General features: G+C 39.4%; 1 protein-coding gene across 6 annotated transcripts in view; it reads right to left on the bottom strand.

The window, feature by feature from the left end:
- Positions 1 to 27,057, bottom strand: part of LOC109429565 (stress-activated protein kinase JNK) — a 273,562-nt gene that overhangs the window by 215,742 nt on the left and 30,763 nt on the right. The gene's annotated exons all lie outside the window — the stretch shown is intronic.

The raw sequence follows: 27,057 nt of genomic DNA, 5'->3' as shown, positions 1-27,057 counted from the left end.
GGGACAGACAGTTCTTCACAGATGGTTCGAAAACCGATGATTCGACTGGTTTCGGTGTCTACAACGAATTTCATAGCGCCACCTTCATGCTTCAAAAGCCATGCTCGGTATACATTGCTGAGCTAGCGGCTATATATTACACCTTAGAGTACATTCGCACTCTCCCACCTGAGCACTACTTCATTTTTACCGACAGTCTAAGTTCTCTGGAGGCTGTTCGGTCAATGAAACTGATGAAGCACTCAGCGTACTTCCTGAATGGAATTCGCCAAGTCTTGAGTGCTTTGTCCAAACGCTCATACACCATCACCATAGCTTGGGTCCCTTCACATTGCTCTATTCCGGGTAATGAGAAAGCGGACTCTCTGGCTAAGGTGGGCGCTAGCGAAGGCGATATTTACGAGCGTCAAATTGCCTTCGACGAATTTTTTGCATTAGCCCGTCAGGAGACCTTGATCAGCTGGCAACACAAATGGAGAGATGGAGAGATGGGTAGATGGTTGCACTCCATCATTCCGCAGGTATCGAAGAAGCCATGGTTCAAAGGGTTGGATTTGGGCCGCGATTTCATTCGGGTAATGTGCAGGGCTGGCATTTCCTCACTCACTGCGCGCAATGCGCAGTTTCTAAACGCAAAGCGCAAAGAGCAGGTGGCTACGCAATGAGAAATAAAAAGAACGCAGTGAGCAAACTCACACGCAGAGAGCAGTTTGCCATTACACACTGCGTTATTCGTTCTGCTCACTGTGAAAGAGTGTGAAAGTAAATTGACAATGAGTGAGGCGAAACGAAGTGAAATCAGAGACAAACAGACGTAACACTGTCGAAATTTGCTTCCTATATTTGTCAAGATCCTGATTACTTCGAGAATTGATGTTTTCGGTAAAGATGTTAGGCTGATCAAGGGCCTAAAGGTTATGGATCGTTTGATTCAGTATTCCACCACTAGGTGGTGCTAGAGGTCAAACAAATTTTATATTTCATATATCTCAGGACTCTGATCACTTAGAAAGTTGGTGTCTTCGGCAATGTTGTTTGGTAAGTCAAGGGCTCAAAGTAAATGGACCACTTGTTTCGAAACTCCGCCACTAGGCGGCGCTAGTTACACATTTGCAAGATCATTCGAATGATTGATTTTTTTCATTGAGTATTCAACATGCTGTAATTTTGTTTTCTTTGAACGGGATGGTAACATAAGGCTGAATTTCAAAAGGCTGAATGCACATAAGGCTGAATACAAAAGGCTGAAACTATGGATAAGTAACAAAAGGCTGAAATTACAAAAGGCTGAAATAACAAAAGGCTGAAAACATGGCAAATTCCAAAACTTGAAATATGCATAATAATGAACTCTATAGAATCTGAGCTGAGGGTTTAATGATATAAAAGATGGTATTACACAAGGTATTATATTTCCCGGAATACTATTCCCTGGAGTGGCATTTGCCGAAGGCCACTAAGGCGAATGAGTTATAATGATTTTAATGCTAAGGAGGTTTACTAGGCAGCCTAGTTGAATGGTTAAATTATGATCTATGCATTTACCTCGAAAGAACAGCCTTTCTAAAAAAAACGGGAAAAATCTCTGATGGAAGAGTAAGTATTGTGGCCGCAAATAATACAGTATAACGGCCAAGCGGAAAGGTTTGATGATAATATCTGCATACTAATAACTCTCCCGTGAGTGATTTTTCTTTCTATTAGAAATAGGCTGTTCTTTTGAGGTATTTGCATATATTCAGTGTTGGCATTCTTACCAATGTGTAAAATGCAGCGAACTTCTGCATGCGCATATTCCTTAAAAACGATTCATCGGAGATTTCCCCTTCTTTTGAACATAGGCTGTTCCTATTAAGTTTGAATGTTATAGCTGCATTTCTTTTATCAAAGGTTTTCCTTCTTTTAAAATATTGAAAGAACCATAATTTAAATTCAGGTGTTGAAGCTGCTTACTTTTTACCAGATGTTTCTTCTTCTTATCAAATAGGCTATTCTTTCAAGCAGTATTGTATTCGATCAGCACGTGAGCCAAAAATGAACTGAACACTTTAAATTTTTTGGTCGACAAAGCTTTGAACTTGCCTGTCTGAGCTTTTACTGCTTAAGAGCGCCCGCTCGATTCCCATTCGACTCTGAGTTTACATGCGCTTATCTTCATCATTAAATCCTATGTGTCTTCTTTCCTAGGACTAGAACCTTGTGCCGCATCTACATGTTTGGACGCTATTATGTTATGTCACAGGGAAATGCATCATAGATCCTTTGGTACGACATTGTGGTCTCGGATATTGAAATACAGCTCCAGGAATTTAGATTTTTCGAAACACACGATGGTCGGACTGGTTCACTCTTCAATAAAAGGAGATTGAATTAGCCCAAAAGATTGCCAAAATTGAAGTAAATGGCGCAAATATGACCATTTTAGTATCACAGATACCAGGGTAACATGTTAGTCAGTATGCTACGGGTTCAGTCCTTTCCAGTTCATGCCACGTTCAATTTGCATGTTCAAATATATTTGATCGCAGTGTGCCGAGTATGAACTTCAACGCAAAATAAACACGTTCACACTGCAGCGCTGCAATTCGGTTCTGAATTCTTATGCGCACAACATTGGGGGAAATAGTTTCTATCGATATGTGGTGCACGCTATAGCTATATATGTTTGAACCAGCAGAATATAAAAATTGAATGTACATCGGGTTTCTTTCCATCAATCATCAGTATTCAAACTATATTTTCATTTGCAGAAGGTTTCAAAATATTCTGTCGGTGAAAATTTTTCCATACATTTTGTATGGGAGGGAAATTGACCGAAAATTAGAATTCCATGCATATTTGTATGAAAAACAGCTAAAAAAAATGAAAAATCAAAATTTCCCCGATGAAATATTTTAAAAGTTTCCGCATATGATAATAAAGCATGAATTCTGATATAGTATGGAAAGAAACCCGATGTACATTCATTTTTTATAATATGTTAGTTCAAACATAGCGTGGATGCTAATAAACCTGTTTAGTCACCCGGAGATCCTTGAGAAACTTAATCAGGAATGGCCAACTGATGGACCGATGATCAGACTCTATTGGTTTAGGCAATTTTATGATTTTCGATAATTCATGCCAATAACTCCGTTACTGTATTGTATTAAATCATATGATTGGAAATCCGGATTTTCCAAAACCCATGGTGACTGGACTGGTACGCTCAGATATGGTTTCAATAGCAGATGAATTTCTGAATCTAATGAGCTTAAAATGTTTGAAATCTGTGGAAACATGGTGGAGGTATGGCCAATTCAGTTTCGCGGATTTCGCTAGTGTTCAATTTAGAGCTCTCACACGTTATAAATTTACATAGAACTGAACAAAGTTCAAACATTTTTGAGCAACAGTTAGGTACAATAATTTTTGCCTCAACTACCGCTTATTACCCGAATTACCCAAACAATTGTTTACATCTAAGACTCATTTCAACCTAGTTTCCGAGATGACACACATAATACTTCAAACGAGTGGAAATAAATTGTTGGCGAAATCCTTTGTCAATTTGAACTAAAATAGTTTAGTATTAGCGGGGTATTGGCCGATATGATACTGAATAAAGTACAATAACATAGACATTATGATACCGAAATCCATAAGATTATGTTCCACTTGAATGTCTTTTCATCAGTTCGAGTTAGCTCACGTGACCAGATGTCCATTCGATGAATAGTCGAATCGATTGAATGTCATATACTTCCTCTTCCGTAAAATGGGTTTTGACCAAATGACCGTTTGACCAAATGTACTTTCGAGCAAAGATTCTTTTGTTTCCTATGATCATTTTTAAGTCGAGTCAAATGTTTATCAAAGACCAATAGATTAGCCATAAATGTCCAAAATGTCATTTCATTCGATTCTCTACAACTTTCAAAACTTTTCAACATGTTGATATCTTTCAGCCTTTTGATATCTTTCAGCCTTTTGATGCTTTCAGCCTTTTGATCATTCAGCCTTATGTGTTTCAGCCTTTTGATCATTCAGCCTTATGTGATTCAGCCTTTTGTACGTAACCCCTTTGAACATATTCAAGCCAAGTCAAATGTTTTACAAAGACCAATATGTTAGCCGTAAATGCGCAAAATTTCATTTCATTCGGTTAAATAAATTCTGAGATATAGCAGTTTAATGAAAAATACTCAAATATGAATCATTTACCTAGAATTGCTCTAACTTCATGTAAAATTATCCAATCAAGCCCAAATTTGTACCATTTAGAGCTTACTAGTTGTGCAATAAGCCATAAAAATTAGAGAATTTTTGGTGCACTATATAGAAAGTTACAGCTTGCTGAATATTTTTGCGATAATTAATGAAAGTTGCATGCTTCTTCTAATTGATAACTAGCGCCATCTACTGGCAGAATATTGAAACAATTTACCAATCAACTGAAAGGCCTTAACCAACCAATCAACATTGCCGAAGAAACCATCTTTCTAAGTGATCAGAAACCTGAAATATATATAATATAAATTTTGTTTGCTCTGTAGCGCCGCCTAGTGGAGGAATTTTTAATCAAACGAATCATAATTGGTAAGTTCTTAACCAGCCAAATATTTTTTCCGAAGACATCAACTCTCGAAGTTATCACGATCATGAGATATTTGGTATAAAAAACTCGTCAGTATTACGTCTGTTTGTCTCTTACATAACAGAAATCACAGACAACAAGATGTGACACTTGTGAAAATTTCATACTGTATATCTCAGCACCATGATTACTTAGATAGTTAGTGTGTTTGCAAAATTGTTAGAATAGTCAAGGTCTTGCTAGTGATAGGCCGTTTGGTTATAAATACCTCCACTAGGTGGCGATAGCGATCAAGCAAATTTTATATTCCATATATCTCAGGACTGTGATCACTTAGAAAGATGGTGTCTTCGGCAATATTGTTTGGTTGGTTAAGGCCTTTCCGTTGATTGGTAAATTGTTTCAATATTCTACCACTAGGTGGCGCTAGTTAAAAATGAGTAGAAGCATGCAACTTTAATTATTTATCGTAAAAATATTCAGCAAGCTGTAACTTTTTATTAAGTGCACCAAAAATTCTCTAATTTTTATCGCTTATTGCCCAACTAGTTAGCTCTAAATGGTACAAATTTGGGCTTGATTGAATAATTTTACATGAAGTTAGAGCGATTCTAGTTAAATGATTCATATTTGAGTATTTTTCATTAAACTGCTATATCTCAGAATTAAGTGAACCGAATAAAATGAAATTTTGCACATTTACGGCTAACATATTGGTCTTTGTAAAACATTTGACTTGACTTGAATATGTTCAAAGAAAACAAAATTACAGCATGTTGAATACTTAAAGAAAAAAATCAATCATTTGCATGACATTGCAAATGTGCAACTAGCGCCGCCTAGTGGCAAAATTTTGAAACAAATTGTCCATGAACTGCAAGCCCTTGTTCTACCAAACAACAATGCCGAAGACACCATCTTTCTAAGTGATCAGAGTCCTGAGATATATGAAATATAAAACTTGTCCGATCACTAGCGCCGCCTAATGGAAGAATTCCGAATCAAACTACCCATTACCAGTAGGCCTTTGACCAGCCTAATAATTATGTCGAAAACACCAACTCTGTAAGTTATTAGGATTTTGAGATATATAGGAATAAATTTTCGTCAGTGTTACGCTCGTTTATCTGTGATTTCTGTCATACCAAATGCGCAATGAGCAGCGCAATGAGTATGCGTGCATAATGTGTCCTTTACTCTTTGCGTGAAACAGATACATTACGCACTGCGCCAAAACGCAGTGCGCCTCAAAGAGCAAAAGATCCGTGAGAATGAGCATCCGTACGCAGCACATTCGTTTGTGTTGAATGCGCGCAGCTAGTGGCTCACTGCGTTTTTACACTTTGATGAGAATTCCAGCCCTGGTAATGTGTCGGCTGATGTCCAACCACTATTTGTTAAACGCACATACCTTCCGTATTGGGCTCTCGGAAAGCAATCTCTGTGTCTGCGGCGTGGCTTACCAGGATATCGAACATGTCTTGTGGGGATGCGATGAGCATCGTGAAGTCAGATCTGAGCTGTATGAAACTCTCCGGGTCCGAGGAAAACAACAGAAACCCGTTAGAGAAGTGTTGGCAGGTCTTGATTTGGAGTACATGGATCTTATTTACCAGTTTTTGAAACGTGTTGATGCCAGAATTTGATCTCGTACGTTCCTTGTTCTCGTTGCCCGAAATTTGGTTTTGTTGTCCGCTCCCTGTCTTTCGTTGCCCCCCTTTCCGTTTGTCCTCTTCTTGTCGTTGTCTCCCGATAAAGCCCTTTCAGTTTAGTTCCGTTACAGATCAGGACAGTCGGTCCCATCAAGGTTTTTAGTATAAGATAGCAAGTAATTTAGTATAAGTCCCTTAAATCCCTCCTTTCCAACTTTATATATTTGTTATCCCTAACCTCGAAACAGCCGCGAGTACTTCGGCTCCCAAAACTAACCTAGTATTAAGTCAGTATAAATTTAAAAACAACATGTAAAATCAACATAAAAAAAATGTAAAGATGATTTCGGCTCTGTTATGCCCAAGTGGCGCCCGAGCCTTCCAAATAAACGAATAAGTAAAAAAAAAAAAAAAGACAGTTTTCTACATGAATTCTTCAAATAATTCCCACAGTAATTCATCCAGAAAGTCCTTCAGGAATTATTCCAGCAATTCTTGCAATAATTCCTAGGAATTCCCCCAGGAAGTCCTCCAGAAATTTCTGTAAGAAGCACTTCAGGAATTGCTCTAGGAATTACTCTAAAAACTCCCCCAAGAATTGCTCCTGGATTTCCATCAAGATTTTCTCCAAAAACTTCTACACGAATTCCCCGTTGCATTACTCCAGGCACTGCTACACGACATATTCAAAAAATTCTTCATGGAATCCCTCCAGGAATTCTTCGAGGAATTCTTCCAGGAATTCCTCCAGGAAATTTTCAATTATTTATTTTGGGAATCTTCAAAGAATCCTCCAAAAATGCCTACAGAAGTTCCTCCAGGAATTCCTTCAAGAATTCTTCAAAAACCTTCTCTAATAATGCCTCTAGGAATTCTTTCGAGACTTCCGCCAAGAATTCCTCCAAGAGTATCTCTAGAAATTTCTCCAAAAATCCCCCAAAATTTTTTTCCAGGGGCTTTGAAGATTTTTTTTTCAGGAATTCCTTCACGAGTTCCTCAGGAAATTCTTCATGAATTCTACCAGAAACCTCCAGAAAATCCTCCAAAACTAACTGATACGATTATTCCAGTGATGCTCTAGGAATTCCTCCAGGGATTCCTCCAGAACTTCCTTCGGAGATTCCTCCAGGAATTCCTCCAAGAATTCCTCTTGGGATTTCTCCAGGAATTTCTCCAGAATTCTTGATGGAATTTTTAATGAAGATTCTTAATGAAATCCTGGAGTTATTTCTAGAGAAGCTCCTGGAGTAATTCCTGAAGTAATTTCTGAAGAAATTCCTGAAGTGTTTCCGAGAAGAATTCTTGAAAGCTTTCCTAAAGGAATCCTTTGGAGACATTTCTAAAATAAATACGTGAGAAATTCCTAGAGGAATTTCAGGAAAAAATCCTGAGGGAATTTCGGGGGGAATTTCTAGAAATATTCCTGAAGTAATTCCTGGTGGAATTCCAGAAGTAATTCGTGAAAGAATTCCGAAATGATTTAAAGAATTGCTTGAGGAATTCTTGAAGGATTTCCTTGAGGTAGTCCTAATTCAGGGAGGAATTTCTGGAAAAATTCCAGGAGGAAATTCTTGAGGAATTCCAGGAGGAAATATTGCGGGAATTCCTGCAGGAATTCCTGGATAATTTCCGGGAGGAATTCTTGAAGGCTTTCTCGGAGGAATTCCTGGATAATTATCTGGAGGATTTCCTGGACTATTTCCAGGAGGAATATCTGCCAGAATCCCTGGGGTAGATCCTGGAGAAATACCTGGAGGAATTCCTAGAGTATTTTCTGGAGGAATTTCTAGAGTATTTCCTGGAAAACTTCAGGGAGAATTTCTGAAGGAATTACTCACGGAATTCCTCCAGATAGTTACCCAGAAATTTCTCCAGAAATTTCCACAATATTTCTTCCTGGAATTACTCCAGGAATTCTTTTAAAAAATCCTCCTGGAGTTCTGGATCCTTTAGAAATACCCCAAGGAAGTCTAATAATGCCTCTAAAAATTCTTCATATCATTTAGGAATTCCTTCACGAAGTACTTCAAGAACTCCACCAGGAATTACTTCAGGAATATCTTCAGGAATTCCCCCTGAAATTTCTCCAGGTCTGCTTCCTGAAATTCCCCCAAGAATTTCTAAAGGATTTCTTTTAGGAAATTTCTCCAAAGAATTCCTCCAGGAAAGCCTTTTGGGATTCTTCTCGGAAACACTCCAGCAAATTACTACAAGAATTATCCAGAAGCTACTCTAGAAATAACTCTTCCTCAAGAAATTCTATCAAGCATTCCTTCAGATAATACTCCAGCAATTTCTTTAGAAATAACTTTAAAAATTTCTACCGGAATTATCTCAGGTACAGGAATTTCTTAAAGAATTACTTCAGAGATTCCTCTAAGAAGCACTTCAGTAATTTTTCAAGGAATAACTCCAGGAATTCCGTTAGAATTCACTCCATGAATTTCGTCAAGAATCACTCCAGGAGTTTCTCTAGGATGTCATCCATGAGTTTCTCTAAGAATTCCTTCAGGGATTCCTCCAGAGATTCTTCCAGAGATTCCTTCAGGGATTACTCACTGGAAGAATCCCTGCAGGGTTTCTTAAAGGAATCCTTGGAGGATGTACTAAACGATGCACTACACTATACTGCAGGGATTCCTCTAAAAATTCCTCCAAGAATTCCATTACGGATGTCTGTAGGGATTCACAGAGAGATTTCTCCAGAAATTCCATCTGGGATTTCTCCAGAAATTCGTTTAGAGTTTTCTCCAAAGATTTCTCCAAGAATTCTTCTAAGGATTCCTCTAGGAATACCTCCAGGAATACCTCCGATTTCTCCAGGAATTTTTCTTGGGCTTTCACCATGAATTCCAGCAGTGATGGAAAAAAATCTCCACCGATTCATTCAGAAATTCCTTCAGGAATTCGTAGAGAAAGTTCTGAAGGATTCCCTGGAAAAACTTCGCCAAGAATTCCTCCAACAATTACTTAAGAAATTCCTGTAGGAATAACTCTAGGGAATCCTATCAGAGTTCCTACAGGAATTACCCTACGAATTCTTCCAGGAGTTGTTTCGAGAAATACTCCAGGAATTCTTCATTTCCTGGAATATTCCAGGAATAACACATTGAATTCCTCCTGCAATTATTTCAAGAATTCCTGCAGGAATTACTCCAGGAAACTCTCCAAGCAATCTTCCAAGAATTACTTCAGGAATTTATCCAGAAATTCCTCTAAAAATCCTTTGGGGAGTCACTTCACGAAAATTCTTGGTAGAAGTTTTGGAGGAATTTCAGGAGAAATTCTTTTTAAAAATCCTTAATGAATTTTTGAAGGAATTATTGAAGATATTCCTGGAAGTATTCTAGTATGAGTTCTTGGCAGGAATTCTTGGAGGAACTGTTCGAGGAATTCTTGGAGAAATTACTGAAGGGATTCTTTGTGGAATTCTTGAAAGAAGTCTTGGAGGTATTCTTGAAGAATTTCTTCGAGGAATTCCAGCAAGATTTTGTGAATGATTTCCAAATACCTAGAGATTTTTTTGGAAAAAATCCCGGAGGAATTCTTGTAGAAATCCTTGGCAGAAGTATTGGAGGAATTCCTGGAAGAATCTCTCGAAAACTTCCTGGAGAAATTCCTGATGTGTTTCTTGAGGAATTTTTGGAGTAATTTCTGGAGAAATTCTTGGAGGAATTCTTGGAAGAATTATTGGAAGATGTCTCGGAGCAGTTGCTGGAGAAATCCTTGAAGGAATTCTCTACAAAATCCTAAGAGTTACCGCATGAGTATTTTTATGAGGAGGGATTCTTGGAAAAATTCTAGGCATATATCTTGGACGAAATTCCTGGATGAATTCTTGGAGAAATTCCTTGAGGAATTCTTGATTCAATTCCTGGAGGAGTTATTGGGGGAATTTAATAAGATATTAATAAAGGGAGTTCCAGAAATCCCTCCATTTATTCTTCCAGCAATTTGTCAAGAATTCCTATAGGACAAATAAATCCTCGAGAAATTACTCCTGGGATTACTCAAGGGACTCCTCCGAGAACTTTCAGGGAGACCTGCAGGAATCACTCCACAAAATCCTCCATAAAATTCTCTTGGAATTCCACCAGTAATTTCTCCAGTAATTTCTCCTTGGATTTATCCAGGAGTTTTACCAAGAATTTATCCAAGATTTTTTTTCCCAAAAAAATCTTTTAGATTTTTTTAAGAATTTCTCCCGGATTTTGTCCATAAATTCTTTTGTAATTTCCCCGAGAATTCTTCCAGGAATGTCACCGACAGTTTCCCCAACAATTGTTTCAAGAAATCCTTCCGAAACTCCTCCAGAAATTTCTCCAAAAGTTTCAAGAAGCATTTGGCCAATTTTTTAGAGTTTCTCCAAAGTTTTGTCCAAGTATGTCTCCATGAATTCTTCAATTTCGATATATTTCCTACGAAAAATCCTTTAGAAATTTCGGCAGAAAATTTTCCAGCAATTTATGTAAGAACTTCCCGAGGAATTCTTCAAAACATTCCTCCAATAATTCTTCATTAAATTCTTAAGGAGTTTCTTCAAGAATTCCTAGAAGAATTCCTTCAGAAATGACTGAAAAAATATTCCAGAAACCATGCAAGCAAATTCTCCAGAAATTCTTTCAAGAACTTCTCCTGAAATTCTTCTAAGAATTCTTCCTGTATTTCTTCAGGATTTTCTCTTAAAATCTCCCTGAATTTCGTCCATAGGCAACTTGAGAAATTTCTGAAAGAGCTCCTTAAAAAAATCTCCAAAAATTTCTTCATAAAAAATTCCAAATTACTCTGGTTACTTTTCCAAAAAAATCTTCAGCACTTCTCCAACTAGTTCTCCAGAAATTCCGTCATGAAATCCTTCAGATATTCCACCAGAAATGCTCCCAGCAACTCCTGCAAGACTTCCTTTCTCAAAAATTTCTACAAAAATACTCTAGAAATTCCTCCATGAATTTCACCGAGAATTTCTTTAGCAATTCCTCCAAAAAAATCTTCTAGGAGCTCCTTGAAGAATTCCTTAAATTTCCAAGCACTTCTCCACGAATTCTCTAAGAAATTCTCCAAGATTTTCCAGTTTTTCCAGACCTTTCTGCAAGTATTTTTTTCAGGAATTTCTCCAAGAATTTCTTAAAGATGTTGATCAAGCATTTCTTTAGAAATTTATGGATAATTTCTTGGAGGAGTTCCTTGAGCAGTTTCTAGAGTAATTTGTTAAGGAATATCTGGAGAATTTTTGGAAGAAATTCCTGGAAGAAATCGTGGAGGAATTCCAATTCTTGAAAAATTTCTGTAGGAATTTGTGAAGCAATTTCAAGAGAATTTCTTACAGGAATTTCAGGAGAAATTATTAGAGACATTCCTTTAGAAATGGTTATAGAAATTGTGGGAGAACTTCTTGAAAAAAAAAGCTGTAGAAATTCTTGGAAAAATTCTTGGAGAAATACATGGAGAACTTTTTGGAAAAATTCTGAAAGAATTCTCGGAGCAATTTCAGGAAGAAATCTTGGAAGGATTCTTGGAGGAATTTTTGGAGGAATGCCTAGTTAAATTTCTGAAGTAAACTTTAGAGAAATTCATGTAGGAATCTCTGAAGCAATTTCTAGAGGAATATCGGGGGGAATTCATGGAAGAATTCCTGAAGGAATTCTTGAAAAAGTTCCAGCAAGAATGCCAGACGGAAAGAGTTCCAGGAGGAATTTCCGAAAAAAAATCCTGGTGAAATTGCTGGAGGAATTCCGGGAGAAATTCTTGGAGAAACTCCAGGAGGAAAACTTTGAGGAATTCTCGGAGAAATTCCTGGGATTTTTTAGAGGTTTTCTTGGGGAAATTATTTGGTTTTAAAGAAATTCTTTGAAGAACTCCTGAAAAAATTCCTGAAAGAGTTTCTTGAGTTATTTTAGACGGAAATTCTGGAAAACTTCTTTATTCTCCTAGAAATTCTTGGAGGAATTCTTGCAGGAATTTCTTTTAGAATTTCTGCAGGAATTCCTGTAGAAATTACTGAATTCCATAGAGAAATTGCTGAAGAAATTGTTAGAAAAATTCCTGCGGAAATTCTTCGAGAACATCTTGGAGAAATTCATCGAAAAATTCTGGAGGAATTCTTGGAGAAAATCCCAGAATCAATTGTTGGAAAAATCTTTGAAGGAATCCTTTGAGGAATTCCTGGAGGAATCCCTGGTGGAATTTCTGGATGAATTCCTGGAGGAATCCTTAGAGGACGTTTTGGAAGAATCCCTGGAGAAATTTTTGGAGGAATCTTTGGAGAAATTTCTTGGTGAATCTTTGGTGGAACCCTTGAAGAATTCCTCGGAGAATCTCTGGAGGAGCCCTAGAGGAATTCCTGGTGGGCCTGAAGGAATCACTGGGTACAACCTCTGGAAGAATTCCTGGATGAATTTCTACCAAAACACCTCGAGAAATAAATGAAGGAATTTTTGAAGGTAGTTTTGGAGGAGAACTTTGAGGAATACTGTAACATTTTCTGGTAGAATTTCTGGAGGATTTGCTTGGAGAAATTCTTGGGAAAATATTGGAAAATTTTTAGGAGAAAATCCGCGAGGAACTCTTGGTGGAAATTCTCAATAAATTCTTCAAAGAATTAATGGTGAAATTCTTGGAGAAATCTCTTTGAGGAATTTCTTGAAGAAATCCAGAAAGAACTCTAGGAGGAAATCCTAGAAGAGTTGCTGGATTATTTTTTACAGGAATTACTGAAAGATCTCTTGGTGTAAAAGCTAATGAAATTTTCCAGGATTTATTGAGATATTTTTGGAGAAATTTAGGGAAAAATTCCTGGAGATGTCCCTGAAATGATTTCTGGGGGAATTTCTAGAAGAATCTTTGAAGAAATTTCTCGAGTAAATTTTTAAGAAATTTCTGAAGCATGTACAAATTTCTGGAGGTGTTCGTGGAGAAATTCCAAGAGAAATTTTAGGAGGTACATTTAGTGAAATTATAGGAGGAATACTTGCAGAAATTTCTGAAAGAGTTTTTGGAGTAACTTCTGGAATAATTCCTCGAAAAATGTTGAATAAATTCCTGGAGAACGTCACGCAAAGAATCTGAAGAAAAATATTTCGATAAATTCCTGGAGAAATTCTCGGAAAAATTCTGAAGAAATTCATTAGGAAATTGTTTTAGGAACTCCTGAAAGAATTCTTGCAGGAATTCCTGCAAAAATCACTGAAAGATTTAATAGAAGAATCCATGAATGAATTGCTGCAGAAATGCTGGAGGAATCCTTAAAGGCTTTTTGAAAGAATCCTTGGTGATATCTCTCAAGGAATCTTCGGAGAAATTTTTGGGTGAATCTCTGGGGGAATTCTTGGAGGAATTTCTGGTGTTATATCTGGAGGAGTTTCTGGAGGATTTCTCTGAGCATTCCCTCAAAATACTTCTGTAGGAATTATTGTAGGAATTTTTGGAGCAATTCCCGGATTAATTTCCTTTTTTTCTGGAAAATCCCTGAAGGAATTGCTGGATTAATTCTGAACTGCTGATGAATTTCTCTAAGGAATTCTTCAAGAAACTGCAGTAAAAGTTTCGTAAAGAAATAATGGAGAACTTCCTAGAGAAATCGCCATCAGATTCCCTTAAATTAACATTCGGAGGATTTCATGATCAATTTGTCGGATTTCTAAAAGTTATATAATAATTGAAAAAACTGTGGGAGAATATGTGCTTTACTTCCCGAGAATCCATGAATATTGTATGAACTTTTTTAAAGATTTTAACAGTAATAGGCAAATAAACATAAACCTTAAAAGCGCACTTGACGCTCTTCTATAAATGTTATGTACACATCCCAAACACAATTTCTAATGGCGCAAACGAAAAAAAAATGCAATTGTTGCGGATTCTAGTCAGCCTGTTTTTTTTTAACTAGAAGTTCTTATCGAACTTCTTCGAAAAATTGCTTTGGGAAATTGCTGCAGAAAAAAACAATCCAAATCCCAACCAGGAGAAGCCAGAGGAACCAAAACATTTTGTTATTATTTTCCTCTTGCTTTCTCCAACAGACGACCGGGGACAGACGACCACACGTCCAAAACAGAAACGAAAAACATTCGTCTTCATCAGCCACTCTCGTTCGAGCTCACAACTACCAACGCACGACGCAAAATATGCTGCCCACCGTGCAGCTACCGGGCGTTCCAAATATCGTTGACAACGATATTTGCTGTCCGCCCGGTCGCACCCCGGTTTCACCCCGGTCACTGCCCGGTTGCCGTAGTGTGAACGCTTCCATACATTGTGTATGAAAGAAATTCGAAACATAGCCCGGACGGGCCCCGGCGGCGGCCCGGCCCCGGTCCCGGCCCGTTGGTGTGAATAGCCCACACCAAACGTCCTGCGCATGAATTTTCCTTCTACTGCTAGGCGGCTTCTGGGAACACTACTGTCATGAGCATTGAACTTCTCTGAATGATGGAATTTTACCAGAGGAAGACAGAGTTTGGGCTTCAAGCCAAAATATATCGCACTGGATGTTGAGGTGGTCAATCTGTTCTGTTTCTGAATCGATAAATTCGCTAATGCATCAAGCTTGGACCAAGCTCTCATGATAAGGAAAACTAAAGTGTTTTTTTCTCGAATCATTTCAATTAGTCTCTAATAATTTTTCACAAGTCATTTAAAAATAAATTGAAGGCTGCTGATAGAAAACTCCTGGAAAACTACAATACAAACGTTTGACATCAGGCCTACTTCCGAAAAAAATCATCCAGTTATCAGCTTCCTCAATCGAAAACGGAACAAGGTCAGCAGCAGTCATCGCCCCTCCACGATTACAATTCTTCTTCTTCTTCTTGCTTCTAGGTGCTCTTTGTATTAACAAAGAGCGAAAAATGGCGCAGCGAGCTAGCGCTATATTGCCAGTTAATTTTTGGTTTATACTCAGTTAGAGTTTACTTTCTGTGAGCACGCCGCGAACACGACCGAGCGTGTCGATCGCTGCAGTCGTACTGACGATTACAATTTCCGCCTAAAACAATCGGGAAACCTCCATCACGCTACTTAAAGCTAATTGACAGTTTAACCGAGCGAGGGTCACGTTTGGGCTTAAACCATCGCCATCCCACCACCAGGCAGAACTTGGTCTGCTGTTGCAGTCCTTCGTTTTTCCTAGAACCGGAACAATAATTTCCGAACGCGTGTCACAAGGCAAACGGTGCCCTATTCGACGATATGAGGGGGTGAAAATTCGGAACTCAGGCTACACATGGAATCGAGCGTCAAGCAACAAATAAGATTTACATACCAGAGTGAACGACTTTTATCGTATTGAATCAGATGTCTTTAATCAAAAAATAAAATGTGAGCTCACTTATTAATATGATTGTTTTTTTTTTTGTTTCAACTTGAAGTTATAACGATTGGGGATGAATGCAATGGTGAAATGAATCTTGTATTTCTCCGAGACAATTAGCTGTATCACGCAGAGGACCTGGAATCGAATCCCACTCCTGACAAACTCACAATTTGTGAGTTCTTCTTTCGGAAGGGAAGTAAAGCGTGGGTTCCTAGATGAACTAGCCTAGGGCTAAAAATTAGCTGCCCTTCTTTAGTCTCAAACTATATAAGGACGAGATTATGTAGATATTTTCATTTAGTTCAAATTTGCACCTACATGGTTTCGCAATATGCGATTTACATAGTGTATTCTGTGTATACTTGCGTTTGGTGTTTTCGAATCGATACCGATCTGGTTTTATTGCTGCTGTTCTTTGTTGTGCTGTGATTGTGAAGAGTTTAATTTCGCCTAGCTAGGGTAGTGACTACAGTTGCAAAAATTCATCTCATTCATTTGAACATCAACCAACAAATCTTTTCAGTCATTTTTCCTCCTATTCATGTTCAAAACGATTTCATTCAATCAGAGCACCTATCAAATGAGAAGCGAATCCATGTCAATTGAATAAATTGTCACTCGAATGTGGTGCTGGGCGCACGAACCACGAAAAACCCTGCAAAATTCCGCCAGACCTAAAAAATATCGAATGTCGGATCAATTTTTATCGAATGTTGGGCCACTGTTGGACCAACATCGAACAACTGTTGGGTCCATGTTGGGTTTGGTGGCCAGAATAAAAATGGGTGAATGATAGGTTGATGTCGGGTTTGACGTCATCAATGATGGTAAAAGCTTTAAACCTACGACACCACAAATATTGCTTCCTAGCTGGAGCTTAATTGAATGATATGTGCCTTGCCTGAGACTGGAGCTGATGTCAATTGAATGATCAGAGGCTATTCAATTGATATTCCGATAGTAAATAGAAAAATGAGTGGTTACCATTCTCAATTTCAGCTTTAAATGTCGGTTGATATTTACACTTCGCAGCACTGGTTAGGATAGCTCAGATCGATTGTTAACCCGGTGCTTGCTACTTTCAGTAAAAATGAAATGGTAAACTCGCGTGTCATGCCTCGAGCATGTGTGCTTGTCAACAACGCAAACGATGCTCTTGTTTGAATTAACTGCTAGAGATGTACCGTAAAATGTGGTGTTAAGGGACCGAAAAATTTACCGACCTCATTAATTCATGGGTTCTTCTTCTTGAAGCTTTCAGGAAAAGCAGTCCGATCATTGTCTTGTTGCCTGCTACGCATATAGGGGATTCTGGGGTAATACGCACCACTTAAGGAAGATGAGTCCAAATGCATATAAAAAGGCAATAATTTATTGGTTTAATGCATGCATTCATTGCACATACTTTCATTCTAAGAGAATCCAAACACAATTTCAGCCTTAATACAGTTCAGCTTTTGAAAATAACGTTTTTTATAAAGACTAACATTACGGCTTCGTATGTTTATGCGGGGCAGTATGCACCCTTGCTCGGGGTAAAATGCACTACAACAATGGGGCAGGATGCACTCAAACAAAGGGGCAAGACGCACCACAACATTGAGGCAAGATGCACCGTCGAGTTTAGAAATCTTTTTACTTCTTAGACAAAATGCATGTTTTATAAGGTTTTAAGACAAACAATAGCTCTGTATTCCCTGTTGTGCATTTGGACGAGTCGGACGTGTGCTCCGTATCTCACCACGCGATAGCCTTTAAACAAGTAGAGTTTTTTCCCCCGCAATTGCGGAAGGTTTTTTATATCGTGCGTTCTCCTGCTTGTGCGAAGTGTAGTGTCGCAAGGTGGTATCCAGCGCAACGCGGAAGCGAGGTGCTTGCATCATCGTACATCAAGGTCAAGGAATAATCGCATCCAAAAGTCATCATTATCGCCATCATCAGCCCCTCCGTCAACAAAGAGGACGGCGGCGACGGGTGCGAAGGCAGACGCGACGGACAGCTTTACCATCTGCCTGCCTGATAAATATCTACCTGCTCCGGTCAGATAAGTATCACTCTTTCGATACACTCTTTTGTCTGCCCAATTTGTTTTGATCGCTTTTGTCTATTGTATCCCCAGTCCACATTCGACCACGTGCTTTTTTTGACATCCATTACAGTGGTTCCCAAACTACTGTATACGGGTAAGGGTGTACAAACTGTAAATAACAGAACATTTTTTTTTTTGTTTTTTTTTTTATTAGCTATTTTTTCTTTTTTTTCAATACCGTTTTTTTTTGCATCCTACAGGGTGCGCTAAAATAATCATAAGAATTGAATTCGTATATTATTAGTACAAGTTTGTTTTTTTTTTTTTGCTTTATTTTTTTATATATTATTAACATTGTTTGTTTAACAAACCAAACAGTTGTCGTCCTAAGGAAGAAAGTGCACTGTAAATACTTTAAGGTTTTTTCTCTTCCTCTTTGCACTTTTGAGTTATTTTTCATAAATTTGTTTCCACATGGAAGATTCGATTGGAGGCGAAACGCCTCCTAATGATATCATTGCTCGTACGCGGTTTTATCAGCCATCTTCGCCTGGACCTTGGGTTGTCTATTTCCGGCGCAAATGCAAACCATTGAATATGCTTTCGATTTCTCGAGAGCTGACGCGTAAGTATCCTGGGACCGTTGTTCACCAAGTGAAAGCATCCAAGCTGCGTGTTACCGCACCTAGCTACAAAGCAGCAAATGAAATTGCTCAACACGAAGCGTTTACTGTTGAATACGCGGTCTATGTGCCAGCACGAGAAGTGGAGGTGGAGGGGAAGATCCTCGACGAAATGCTGACATGTGAGGACATCAAGACCGGCTTTGGTCGATTCAAAAATAGTTTCATTCCTGATGTGGCTATCTTAGACTGTAAACGCTTATCTAAGGTTTCCATGGAAGGAAATAAAAAGGTGTACTCGCCTTCAGCGTTTTTTCGAGTGACTTTTCCAGGTTCCGTCCTCCCGGAATTTGTTGTAATTGATGGTGGTTTTTACCCAGTGCATCTTTTTAGGCCGAAGGTTTTTAATTGTACCAAATGCAAGCAGTTTGGTCACAGTGATAGCTTTTGCGACAACAAGCCCCGTTGTGGCAAATGCAACCAAGCTCATTTGGAGGACTCTTGCACACAGGAAGCGGAAAAATGTAGCTACTGTGACGGAGATCCACACGACTTGCAAGTTTGCCCGGCTTACAAAAGACGCATTCGAAATGAGAGTCGCTCTATCATAAAGCGCTCCAAACAGACATATGCGGAGATGGTGAAATCTTTTAAAACACCAGATTTCGTGTCTGAATCAGCTGTCCCAGTTGAAAATCCCTATCAGGAGTTGTCTTCCGATGATCAGGACGATGGCGAAACTGATGAGGGTGGATCTCTTTCGGAGGTACACGCACCTGGAAAAAGGAAGTCATCATCTTCCCCGGGATTGCGCCGAAAGGTCTTTTTAAAGTCTTCCCTCAAAAGTTTGCCTAATGTTAAAGGAGACGGGGTAAACTTAAAAACTCCGAAGAATCAGGTTCCTCTAGCTTCAGATCCATGTTGTAGCAAGAACCTGTCACCCCCGTCTCCGCCTGTTAAATACACTTCAAAGAGAAATAATCGACAAGGTAGCAAGAAAAAAGCTACCAAAGTTCCTCGCAGTTCAAGCAAGCCTCCTAGACCCAAGCGAGGACTGTTTACTTTTAGGGTTCTCGTGGATCGCTTATATAATGCCCTCAGCCTTCCAGAAACATTTAGAGGCATTATTGATATGTTTATACCTACAGTAGAAGAATATCTTCGGAATCTGACACAATCATGGCCCCTCCTTGCTGCGATCATATCTTTCGATGGATAATTCATCAAGTGAGGTACAAGATATGATCACTGTGCTACAGTGGAACTGTCATAGTCTAAAACCTAAATTAGACCTGTTTAAGTTTTTGATTCACAACTCTGATTGTGATATATTTGCCCTTTGTGAAACATGGCTTTCTTCTGAAGATGAACTCAACTTCCACGATTTTAACATTATACGCCAGGATAGAGATGACCATTATGGGGGAGTTCTTTTGGGGATCAAAAAGACTTACTCATTTTATAGAATTCCAATCGCGACTCATCCTGGCGTAGAAATCGTCGCTTGCCAAATAAACGTAAAGGGTAAAGAACTTTGCGTAGCTTCCGTTTACATTCCTCCAAGAATTTCAATTAACCGCCGTCATCTTTGGAATGCGGTTTCTGCACTATCACATCCAGTTTTAATTCTGGGTGATATGAACGCGCATGGTACAGGGTGGGGCGAACCATATGACGATAATAGAGCGGCCATTTTCTATGATTTGTGCGACGATTTCAATTTGAACATTTTAAATACAGGTGAAGTGACACGTATTGCATCTGACGGCAAAGAAAGTCGTCTCGACCTATCACTGGGGTCAAGTTCACTATCATTCGATTGCTTGTGGAAGGTAATCGAGGATCCTCATGGTAGTGATCACTTACCCATTATAACCACCATAAAGCATAATAGTGAAAGGTCAGACCATCCAATTCAGGTTCCTTTTGACCTCACAAGGAATATCGATTGGCAAAAGTATGCAGAAGCGGTATCTTTTGGCATCGAATCATTCAATCCCCTCCCACCTTTGGATGAGTATCGATTCCTGTCTGAACTGATATATAAGAGTGCATTAGAATCACAAAAACGACGTGTTCCAAGTGCAACCTTCAAAAGAAGACCAGCCACACTAGGCTGGGATGATGATTGCACCCAGTTGTATCTTAAAAAATCTGATGCTTTCAAAACTTTTCGTAGGCATGGTACCTCAGATCTTTATCAAGAGTACGCAAAGCTCGAAAGACAGCTGAGAAACCTGCTGAAAGCGAAGAAGCGTAGTTATTGGCGACACTTCATTGAGGGTCTCTCAAGAGAAACTTCAATGACAACGCTTTGGAGAGTGGCTCGCAACATGCGAAACCGCTCTTCTTCTAATGAGAGTGACGAATACTCCAACCGTTGGATATTCAGCTTCGCGAAAAAGGTCTGCCCAGACTCAGTCCCAGCACAACCGATTTCTTGGGAAACATCCCCAAGAGACGGTTCTCTGGACAGACCCTTCACTATGCTGGAACTTTCTATGGCTCTTCTTTCATCAAACAATTCCGCTCCGGGAAGCGATATGATCAAGTTCAATCTTCTAAAGAATCTCCCAGATATCGCGAAAAGACGATTACTGGACCTGTTCAACTCATTCATGGAGAACAACATCGTTCCGCATGAATGGAGACAAGTCAAAGTAATAGCTATTCAAAAGCCTGGTAAACCAGCGTCTGATCATAATTCATACCGCCCAATTGCTATGTTATCATGTTTAAGGAAATTGTTGGAAAAAATGATCCTATCACGACTCGATCATTGGGTCGAATCGAATAACTTGCTTTCAAATACACAGTTCGGGTTTCGCAAGGGCAAAGGAACAAACGATTGTCTAGCGTTGCTTTCAACAGATATTCAACTGGCCTTTGCGGAAAAGGAGCAACTGGCTTCAGTTTTCTTGGATATTAAGGGCGCCTTTGATTCAGTTTCCATAGGAATATTGTCAGAAAAACTGCGCAATAGTGGACTTCCAGGAATTTTGAATAATTTCTTGTATAATTTGTTGTCAGAAAAACATATGAGTTTCAATCTCGGACAACTGACAACTTCCAGAATTAGTTACATGGGCCTACCCCAAGGCTCATGTTTAAGTCCCTTGCTTTATAATTTTTACGTGAAAGACATTGATAGTTGCTTGGAAGGACAATGCACGCTAAGACAACTTGCAGATGATGCTGTGGTTTCTCTAAAAGGCCCACATGCAGAAATGTTGCAAAGACCATTGCAAAATTCTCTAAATAATCTGTCAATCTGGGCAAGAGATTTAGGGATCGAGTTTGCTCCGCAAAAAACTCAATTGGTTGTGTTTTCTAGAAAGCGGAACCCAGCCCAACTGAAACTCAATCTTTTGGGAATAGAAATCGACCAGTCTTTGACTTCGAAATACCTTGGGGTCTGGTTTGATTCAAAAGGCACTTGGGGTACCCAAATCAAGTATTTGGTGCAAAAATGTCAACAAAGGATCAATTTTCTACGCACAATTACCGGAACATGGTGGGGTGCTCACCCGGAAGACCTCATAAAACTTTACAAAACGACTATTCTCTCTGTTATTGAGTATGGCTCTTTCTGCTTCCACTCAGCAGCAAACTGCCACCTAATAAAGTTGGAACGAATTCAATACCGTTGTTTGCGTATTGCTCTCGGCTGTATGCACTCAACGCATAATGCGAGCCTTGAGGTCCTGGCAGGGGTGAAACCTCTCCAGAACCGATTCTGGGAGCTCTCGCTAAGGTTACTTATCAAGTGTGGAGTGAGCAACACACTTGTCATTGAAAACTTCGAAGAAATGCTCAGTCTGAACACTCAATCAAAATTCATGAGAATCTATCTGTTCTACATGTCATCTGACATAAGCCTACCAAGTTATAATCCTCCCCGTGTACACTTCACTAATGACAGTACCTCTGTTAAATACGATCTGTCCATGAAACAAGCTATTCATGGAATACCAGATCAACTTCGATGTATATCTATTCCTCGCATTTTTAACGAAAAGTACCAAAATGTCAATTCCTGTAAGAGATTCTTCACTGATGGGTCTCGCATAAATGGATCCACTGGTTTCGGTGTCTTCAATGAAAATTTCACCGCCTTCCGCAAACTTCAGGAACCTTGTTCGGTTTATGTTGCTGAGCTGGCAGCAATCAATTTCGCTTTGGGGATGATTTCCAACATGCCCGTAGACCATTTCTTCATCTTCTCGGATAGCCTTAGTTCGATTGAGGCACTCCGGTCGATGAAACCTGTAAAACATCCATCTTACTTTCTTACAAAAATAAGGGAGCAGATGGGTGCACTGGTCGAAAGATCATACAAGATTACCTTTGTATGGGTCCCCTCACATTGCTCAATTTATGGCAATGAGAAGGCGGACTCTCTCGCAAAGGTGGGCGCACAGGAAGGTGAGATCTATGATAGAAGAATTTCACATGATGAATTTTTCCATTTTGTTCGCCAGAGTTCTCTTCAAAGTTGGCAAAATGATTGGCGAGATGGCCAGCTGGGACGGTGGTTACATTCCATTATTCCTAATGTTTCTTTGCGAGTGTGGTGGTATGGTCTGGATGTAAGTCGCAATTTCATTCGCGTGATGTCAAGACTTATGTCCAACCATTACTCGCTAGACGCGCATTTACACAGGATTAACCTCGCGTTGAGCAAGGTTTGTACTAAGTGCGGTTCCGGTTATGATGACATCGACCACGTAGTTTGGCAATGCCCGGATAATGACGCCTCCAGAGCGCTACTTTTGGATACCCTTGAGGCCCGAGGTAGACAACCCTTTGTTCTTGTGAGAGATGTGTTGGGGACCCGCGATGTCACATACATGGGATGTATTTTCGACTTTCTTCGCTCTGCTGGTATAAAAGTTTAATTTGCTTGTGTTTTCTTCTCCAGTTTTTTTTTCTCTGTTTTGTCCTCTTTGTGTTACCAAGCTGCTCCTGGCCATCCGGAAGACCAAGTCCCACAACAAGTTGGTACCAACACCACAAGGCACCGAATACGCCAGCAAGATGCGATTCACCCCCGGATGAGCAGCAGTGAAACCTTTGGCCCAATCCTTCCCTGTCCATCCCTCAAAATGTGACCTTTTAACCTCGAGCTGCCACGAGTACCCTGGCTTCCACCCATTACTAACAGATATCATTAAAAAGTTATTACTCTGTATAATGTATACTATTAAGTACAAAGAAAGATCCTCGGCTCCGTAAAGCGTTATACGCGATTGAGCCCCAAATAAACGAACTAGATAAAAAAAAAAAAAAAAAACAATAGCTCAATTTTGTTTGCGATTACTTACAGAGCACTCATAGATATTATTACAGCTTGTTTTCTATAGGTGCGTTTTGCCCCAACCAATGGAGTGCATATTGCCCCAATCAAAAGCAAAAAATAAAATAGTTTAAAACATATAGTTTACGTAGATTACTGTTTAAATTATTTTTCCTATGCTTAGCATTGCCCTCAATGAGCTGAATAAACACAACAGCATTAGATGTTTGGTCGGTTTTCACCATCAAATCAATCAACAAACGATCGGGTAAATTACATCAGAATCGTGCTTTTCAATTTTATTCATTTTTCTCACTAATTACGTAAGGCATCGTACACAAATTACATAACGCTATAGGGGGAGGGGGGGAGTCGAGCTTAGCGTTACGATCCATACAACAAATTTTGGTTTTTCATACAAAAAGCGTTACATGGGGGGAGGGAGGGGGTCTGAAATGGCAAATTTTTGCGTTACGTAATTAGTGTACCATGCCTAACGCAGATTTGTAAAATTTTCCAGATGCTCATTTATTAAGACGTTCTATTAGACTGATAAGGTTTCAAAGCTCTAAAACCGATAATCCCTGAAAAACAAAGGGGGTGCGTTTTGCCTCGACAGTGCGTATTACCCCAGATGCCCCTATGAGAAATTTCATCCCTTAACACCCCACCAGTTGTTGAAAGTAGACTTTTTTTCACAAATATTGTCAGTATTCGAAAACCACCTTAGTAACACAAAATATTGTACCCTAATTTCGTTTGAAATCAGTTGTAGGACACCTTACGATTATTCACATATTTTTCAAATGAATGTTTCAATGGTAGCGAAATTGAAAAAAAAGCCACCAGTTTTTGATGTCTAGTGTCCAGTTAAATTCGTATTTTCATGAGTGGAAACCCTTATACCCTAAACCATGTTATGCATGTTATTTTACAGGTTCGTTTTTGAGTGTTTCCGAAGGTCTCATGTGCGTTACATGTGAATGTGTGAATAAGAGACGTTACGAAAGCGTTACGAAGGTGTTCTCGGGGGTTTGGGGCCTCTCAGGTGCGTTACATAGGGTCCGACGGGATTTAAGGGGGATTTTGAAGGCATTTCAGGACGTTTCAGAACATTTTTGCGGGATTAAGAGGCGTTACGAAAGCGTTGCGGAGTTTTCGGGGGGTTTGGAGTAGCTCAGGTGCGTTACATTGGGTCTAAGGGGGATTTTGGAGGCATTTCAGGAACTTTCAGTGCCTCTTCGGTGGGATTCATAGGCGTTACGGAGGAATTTTCGGGGGGTTCGGAGCGTCTCAGGTGCGTTACAAGGGGTCCGAGGGGGTTTAAGGGGGATTTTGGAGGCATTTTAAGGCGTTACAGAACATTTTCGGGAGATTAAGAAGCGTTACGGAGGAGTTCTCGGGGGTTTTGAAGCCTCTTAGGTGCGTAGCATGGGGTTCCCGGGGGGTTTAAGGGGGATTTTTGAGACATTTCAGGAAGTTTCAGAGCAGACTCTGAAATACCTTAACACCACTCTAACCTCTTGTAACGCCCTTTAAAGGCCCCTGAGATCCCTTTAATTGCCCCTAAAACCCCTTGGAACGCTCCTGAAACCCACTAAATACTATTGAAATACCCCAGAATTCCCCGTAATCCCATGAAAACACCAAAAAATCTTGGCAGAACACCCTTAAAAGGCTCCTCAAATCCCTCGAAACAACGCCTTAAAACTTCCCTGAAGCCCCTTGGAACCCCCTTTTTGGGCTCTCTGGGAACTTTCTGGAAACCTCCTTAGCCCCACCTCAACTGCCCAGGAGTAAGACCTGTTCTCGCGAACTAGATTCTCTCATTTAAGCCCAAACTTAATTTATGCATAAATTTCCCTCTTTTATGCCTTTTTTTAATTTATACACATTTTTAATTTATGCAGTCCCAGCCATGTGATAAATATGATAAAAATAGGTGATAGGTGAAAATAGGTGATATGATAAAAATAGGTTCCAGTGTAGTATGCCTTTATTTCCAACACACATTTTAAGCAAATTTGGAAATTGTCAATCTTTTTTTATACGGTTTGGCGCTTTTTCAAAGTAAAATGTGAAGACGAATCTCTTAACACCCCATTTTTGGTATGTGCTGTCACAAATGATATATCCGTTGGAAACCTCAAAAGGAAATACGTCTATTGTTCAATTTATTCACCGCAAGATGAGCCATACCCTAGGGTTCATTCAAATATTACGTAACGCAATGGTTGGAGGGAGGAGGTCTAGCACTGTGTTATACTTCATACAAAATTCAAAATCTCCCATACAAAATTTGTTACGTGCGGGGTGGGGAAGGGCGTCTAAAATTGTCATATTTTGCGTTACGTAATATTTGAATGAAGTCCTTGCTTCAAAAACCCTTCCGCTAATGGTTGGCAGTGATCCTTATGATCACCATATCTTTTGGGGAAGCTCAGACATTAACTTGGCATGCTCCAATTTGATGGAATACTTAAGTACAGATCTTGAATTACTTAATATAGGCAACCACCCAACCTTCATGGTATCTGCCAGAGAAGAAGTGTTATACATAACGCTTTGCTCAAGTAGATTAGTCACGAGCTGACCAATTGGCATGTGTCCGATGACAAATCCTTACCTGACCATCGCTACATCTTTTTTGAACATGTGGAGTGGATTATGTTCATTTTTGAATGTGAAAGCTTTTGAAGAAGCTTGCCCTCTACGGTCTGTGTAGACCACAAGGGGAACCCCTTGGTAGAACTCTGTTCTGGCGAAGCTCAGGAACAGGAATGTAGAAAAAGTTGGAACAGACCATGTTCGACTCATTCAGAGGCTTTCAGGACGGCTCGTAAGGCCCTCAAGAAAGTTCGCCGGTCTGCAGAACGATCCAGCTGGAAAAACCTTTGTACAAATGTTTCCAGTTCGAGTGTAGTTAGTCGGTAAAAAAAATCCTTGCGAAATCTAAGGATTTCCGAGTGAATGATCTTCGTTTACCAAATGGCGATTTCACTTCCTTAGATAAGGAAGTTCTGTAATGTTTATTCAGTACACACTTCCCCGAACGTGTGGATTTTACATCTTCGGAAGATATTTTTTTTATTTTGTTTTTTTTTATCTGTATAAGAGAGCGTCCATAAATTACGTCACGCAAAAATTGCCCATTTTCAACCCCCCCTCCCCCCTTTGTCACACTTTTTGTATTAAACCTCTGAAATTTTTGTATGGGTTGTCATACTTTACTAAACCCCCCCTCCCCCCTAAAAGCGTGACGTAATTTATGGACGTTCCCATTTAGCCCTAGACCTCTTTGGAAGAACCTGATGTCTTTTCTTCTAGTTATGCTTCCCTGGCTTCGGTGCGGGGTATCGTAACTATAGAACCGATTGAGTGGGCACTAAACAGCTTTGCTCCTCATAAATCTCCTGGGGCAGATGGAATTTATCCAATTTTGCGTAAGAAAAGATTTGATTATTTCAAACATGTTTTGAAAAAAAAAACTACTTGTCTGCAGTTTTGCTACAGGGTTTATTCCCAAATCTTGGCTAGATATTACTGATGAGTTTATTCCAAAAGTGGGTCG

The sequence above is a fragment of the Aedes albopictus genome, chromosome 2, assembly GCF_035046485.1.
Source record: "Aedes albopictus strain Foshan chromosome 2, AalbF5, whole genome shotgun sequence".
Lineage (NCBI taxonomy): Eukaryota > Metazoa > Arthropoda > Insecta > Diptera > Culicidae > Aedes > Aedes albopictus.
The sequence above is the reverse complement of the archived record's forward strand: the minus strand, read 5'-3'. Positions and strand labels throughout refer to the sequence as shown.